Below are 5,874 nucleotides of genomic sequence, written 5' to 3'. Positions count from 1 at the left end.
TAGGAGAAAGGCGGAAGACTAACAAAGTGTCGTGCACCACTTTAGACACGTTCCACAAAAAATGTACTAACAAGGCAGGTTATAATTATATTTTCAACTGTAGTGACACGAACAAATCTTTCGAGCTTCAGTTCATCATGCATTTATAGCCTCAGGGCCTTCCATTCTGTATAGATGTGCTTACCTTTGTACAAGATGAAAATTAAATGACTTGTTTATGTCACTAAAACCTGAACATGTTGTCCCTGACAGGTGAAAGAATGTTCTCTCTTGCACCTTGCCAAACCGCACGACTATTGCTTTTTGGTGTCAAATTATCTGACTGCTTTACTTCGTGTACTGTATCTCCTTTACCTTCCTGGCAGACATCTTTGCAATTTTATTGGTGTATACATAAATCAACACTGTCTTGCACAAGTGGCTTCTATGGAATGCATGCAGTACTTTTGTTTTTCTTGATAAACCATAATCATTGGCAACTGACGTGACCTATATGTTAAATCCTTACATTTGAGCTGTAATTAGATTAAACAAGGAAATACTTGTACTGGTAATTGTTCTCCTGTTCTTAACTTCAGGAATAATATTATAAATGTATCTACATTTATTTTAAGAACATCTAAAAGTTTTTTTGGTACGAATATGTCAAATTTTAGATTTGCTAAACAATATTAATTTGATAATTGTCCATTTATGCCAACAGGAATTTCTGCCTGTGACGGAAATGTCTATGAAAAGTATTTGTGAACAGAAAATCGCTATTGAATTGTAACGTTACCAGCAATGATTACTATATTAGCTAAAGGTCATAACCATTAGAAACAAGGAACTCAGCTTTGCATTTTTCTTGGGAAGTAAACAACAGAAATGCATTTACATCACCTATAAACCAATGAAACTGAAGAGCAATGTTTTATTAATACCCTGGCTGCTGTGTTTTCACAAAAAATCTTAATCATGCTATTTGAAAACTTGGAAAGCTAAGGTCATGAGTGCCAAAAAATGTTTATTACTGCTGCAATGATGGCCATTTTACCTTCCTTCTGTGTGACTGGAAGGTCCACTATTCTTCTTTGCTCCTGCTTCTCTGATAGCTTCTGGCTAGGAACTTTGACTCTGTTTCCTTTGTTTCTTACTCCTCTTGTCCCTGAAGCAGCTCACTTGTCTCCAGACCTTTCCCAAGCCTCTACCCATCTTATTAAGAACACCTATTCTGGTATCTGATGTCCAGATTTCTTCCTCAGACCTCATAGTCAGCTGTCCCTTGTCCTCCACACTTCAAATTGCTAAAATAATGCTTTATTTTTCCTACTGTTTTCTACCAGGGTAATTTATCAGTCTCAAGCCAATTTCTGTTAGTTGTTCTGTGCTATTTTGAGTTACAGTCATGGTCCTCCAAGCTGTAAAATAAATGGTCAGAAGAGCAAATGGGGAAAAATTACAACATTCCAGATCAAACCAAACTTGTTTTATTTTTTCCTTATTGTAAAGCATAATACAAGATTTCTTGTAATTGTTATAACAGGAAATTAAATAAAAGCACGGTTGTTGAGTAAAGAACATACCTGGATAACCTTTCCAGGGAACAGTTGATCATTCTGAAGCTATTAGCAATTTTTTTTTTTTCACTCATTTGGCCATTACCTTTACAAATAAAACAAAAAGATCCAGAAAAATTAAATGTCAAAAAAATTTTTTTATGAGTTTCTGACATTTTTGGCTGGATTTGCAAGTAGACTAGAAAAGCAGGGGAGGAAGATTTGTTTTATCACCTTTATTTCCTCAGTGCTATGGTCTCAGCTTACATTAGAATCCAGGAAGCAGCTTGTGTATGGTTAAATGGTATTTAAGGTTGAAGTCGCTACACTGCGTTCAGACTAACTTCTAACAAGACTCTCTGCTCTAGAACTTAAATCTTCCACTTCTGAGGAAGGAGAGCTGACTCTAACCAGGATACCAACAAATATTTCAGAAATTTATGGCAAGTGTAACACTTCAACAAGAAGGAATGGGATAAAAGAAAAAAAAGAATTTAAGGTAAGATTTCCTATGTCTTTCACCACTATAGCTCCCTAAAGGCTTTATATCTAAGACATGGTACTTGTTAAATGGCTTAAAAAGTAAAATAAAAAAGACATCTTTGTGTCAAACAAAATATTACAGTGACTCTCAGTTTTGAACCATCAAATTTCTGAAAGTTTCTGCGATAAAACTTATTTTTGATTTGACTTAAACCCCAGTTACTCACAGAGCACTCAAAGGAGAGAAAACAAGTCTTTGTTCTGTTACCAACTGCTAGTTGCTGTAGAGTAGATCTGTTTACATATTAATTTTGCAACTTGTGCTGGGTCAAATAAAAACGGCATCCTTCCTCATATATTTAATCTAGTACGTCTGAAAGAGCTATCAAAACAGAGCAACACAAAAGGATTAGGTTCCATAGCCACCAAGAACAACATGATGCTAAATACAGACATGCCCGTTACACGTGGCATCCTGGTAAATAACATGAACAACTTTCTATTTACTTTAAGTCAATTATTTACTGATCTTTCCTTATGAAGAACTTTGCAAGCTAGCAAGCCCAAGTTCCTGTGGGTGAAATGAGTAATGAAAACTTCTACAGGGTGAAAGATTTGGAAGCTCATATGAACTGATAACTTGGTTTTGATACACCTTGTCAGTACTTGCCACTTCATTTGAAAAATCAAATATTTGGTGTTTCTTGATTTCTTTCAGAAATCCAGCGTTTCAGAAATCAGCACTGACAATATTAGCAGGTAAGATGTTTCTGGGCATGACCAGTTTGGCAGATTTTGGTCTTTCTGCCTTTGCATAATTTTTTATACTTGGACTGTAATTTCAAAATTAGAAGACTGAGAAAGAATGTCCTTGCATGGAGGAATAATTGGTGAAAAGATAGGAAAAGATAGGGAAAACGTGAAGGGAAGTCATCAGTGGAGTTCTGCAGTAATTCATATTGGGATTTTTTTTTTGTCCAGCAACAACCTGGAAATGGAGGGGAGCAATGAGATGTGATACTTTGCTGATATATGAAAGTATTCAGAGTAGTGAGGATGAGGGAAGGAATTAGAAATGAGGTCAGAAAGACCTGATGAGACTGAGTGAGTGATCAATAAAATGACAGATGAAAATCAGTGCAGATAAATGACACACATAGGAAAGAAAAAGAGACCTGCCTTCAAATATTGGCAAGTGGACTCAGTCAGAGCTGGAAGTTGCCACTCAGGAGCGAGATCTCGTTTCCATCATAGACAGTTCCATAAAAGCACCAACTCAATGCATTGTACCACCTTTGAGCCCCCAAGTTCAGGTTTTATCATATCCAGTCCTTAAGTAGCACTATATACAGTTTAAACCACCAGCTTACATAAAAAAAGGTTAATGGCTTCCTAATACTCATCTTGAATGAAACAAGTTCATGTAACAAATTTGACATAATTTAATCTAACACACACACAAGTATTACAACTTGTGCAGGAGCGAAATGAGATTTAACGTTTTATTCTGATTCTTAATGTTCTACTTGAACTCTGTCAGCAGTTTAATCATGCACCAATTAGGGGACTGAGCTTGCAAACTGCTGAGCCACTTTAGCTCCCACCAAATAAACCCTAATGAGATTACTCGGCTTCCAGGACATGCTAAACTCTGTGAAGAAAGGGCCCAGAAAAAAACAGAATATTATTTCCTTCCTTCCACACCGCCCCCCCCCAAGACTAAGTTGAAAGTATCCAGGCTAAAGAGTCTAACTTAAGATATGAAGGAGTTTTAAAGGGATTTCAGTGAGGGGATAGTAGCTAATAATGCCACAGACAAAAGGGAGATGAGATGGTGGTGCTAATAGATATTAATTTATTTCAAAAGACAAATGGTTGCAAGTACTGAAAATTCTTAGCAGAATTCTTAGGAAAATAAACAGTTTCTACGTTAGCAAATGAATGGAGAAAACTTTCCAGGTTTTGTTTGGTTTTTTGGTTCCGATAACCTTTTTCTTTTACTTTCAACAATTCAGGAGAAAAACCTTTATTAATGACTATGAATGAATGCAATGGGCAAAATTATTAAAAAATTAACAGGCAAACAATGCTTTCAGTTACACATGGAACAACTACTTGCCAGGTAACATAGGCTCATACTTCCCCAAATAACAGCAGAATCTGACCTTGGTCTTGGTGTCCCCACAGTTCAGAACACCCCGAGACAGTCACAGTGGATCAGCTCCACCAAATTAACACACCACCTCATCAGTCACCTGCTGCAGGCACCTCCACTGTTACACAGAGCAGTAACTTCAGTCGAGTCTTTTTAAAAGACATGCCATATCTATTTGGACAAAATGAAACAAACAGCACAAAAAACTCTTTTCCATCTGTATTGTAGCTATTATAGTTCCCTATTGATCTGCACAATCTATTAATCACGTATTCTTCCCCTTCATCAGGAAGAACTCAAGATTTGTTTGAACTACTATGCGCAAAGTTTACCCAGCCTACTTGGCTTGCTTCGTAATTAATTGCTGCTGTCGCAATGACAGCAGAGTTGCTGGAGCACGTAGCAGGTCCAGACCAGAAAGGTGTCTTTGTCCTACCAGCAAACTAAGGATTGCTTTTAACTCTCCGAATTTTCTAGTCCCGATGCACGCTGATTGCAGGGAGTCACAGGCTGGTTGCACAGAGTCGCAGCTGGGTTTGATTAGATATCTGATAATATTGATCCGAGAAAGAGATCTGGCTACCGTCCCAGTTTCGGCAGGGATAACAAGCATTGGCTCGTGTGCTTCCACGGAGCTTGTTCCCAAAAAACTCTGTGACCTCACAATCTGTAAAAACACAGATGTGCTGAGATTCGTATTAAACTTTACTTAATGTACAGTCAACTTCGACCAAAGCCTTGGCTACTTCGTTTTTGTGCAGTCCAAAGGCAGAAATTGGGTCTGAACTTCCAACTTCTCCATGTAAGAGCACTTCTGTCTGTGGCAGGAGCCTGTGCGAGGTGCCGGGCAGGATTGTATTGGAGAAAGGAGACACTGAAGGCCATCACAGGTTTTAATTGATTCGGCGAATTTTGCCATTTTCCCTTATTAAGGAGAACTTAAAGATTGCCCATGATCACAGTGATGTCACAGAACAAAATTTAGGGGGAAAAACTAGATTTCTGACAAGGCTACAGTGGATTTATTGGTGGATGATTGGTGTATTGTCAAGATTTTTTTTTTTTTAAATAAAAAATTCTGGAAACAATGTAAAAGCCTGATCCACTTCTGCTTTTCTGCTCTTCTGCTTTTTCAGACTCTGAATAAAACACGAGGTTGAAAGAGCTAAAACCTTATGAGAGCATGGTGTACAGTAACAGTATCCTGGTAATTTCAGCCACAAACAAAAACCCAGCGCTTTATCTGGGGCTATTCCTGTGGTTTCAGGATTTCCAGTCCTGTAACTGGTGGTGTTTTGATGCAGTGAGGAACATGAGGCTGGGCAAGGCCTCTTCTTTAAAAAGCCAACATGGAGTTTACAACCATTAATGCTGTTTGGGGAATCAAACAAGTTTTCTTTAAACACCGATCAGAACACAGCTGGGCCAGGAACACGCCAGCGGCTTTGCTCCCTGGAGGCAGGGGTCTGTGCAGAGGCCCGGTCAGGGCAACCCTCGGGAACATCTCCGCACACACACACGTGCCGTTGCCAGGGTGGATCACGCCATTTTGTTGTGGCTGATTAATTACTCAGGCGGCTCCTAGAGAGCCCCGGGGAAGGCTACAGACCCAGCCCCGGCCTACTGGGCCCGGCCCGCCGGGACCCAGCACCGCCTCCGCCTCACAGCACCGCGCCCTCGCGCCTGCCGCGGCCCCAA

The sequence above is a fragment of the Calidris pugnax genome, unplaced genomic scaffold (genome assembly GCF_001431845.1).
Source record: "Calidris pugnax isolate Ruff unplaced genomic scaffold, ASM143184v1 scaffold349, whole genome shotgun sequence".
Classification (NCBI taxonomy): Eukaryota; Metazoa; Chordata; class Aves; order Charadriiformes; family Scolopacidae; genus Calidris; species Calidris pugnax.
This window is presented reverse-complemented; position numbering follows the sequence as displayed.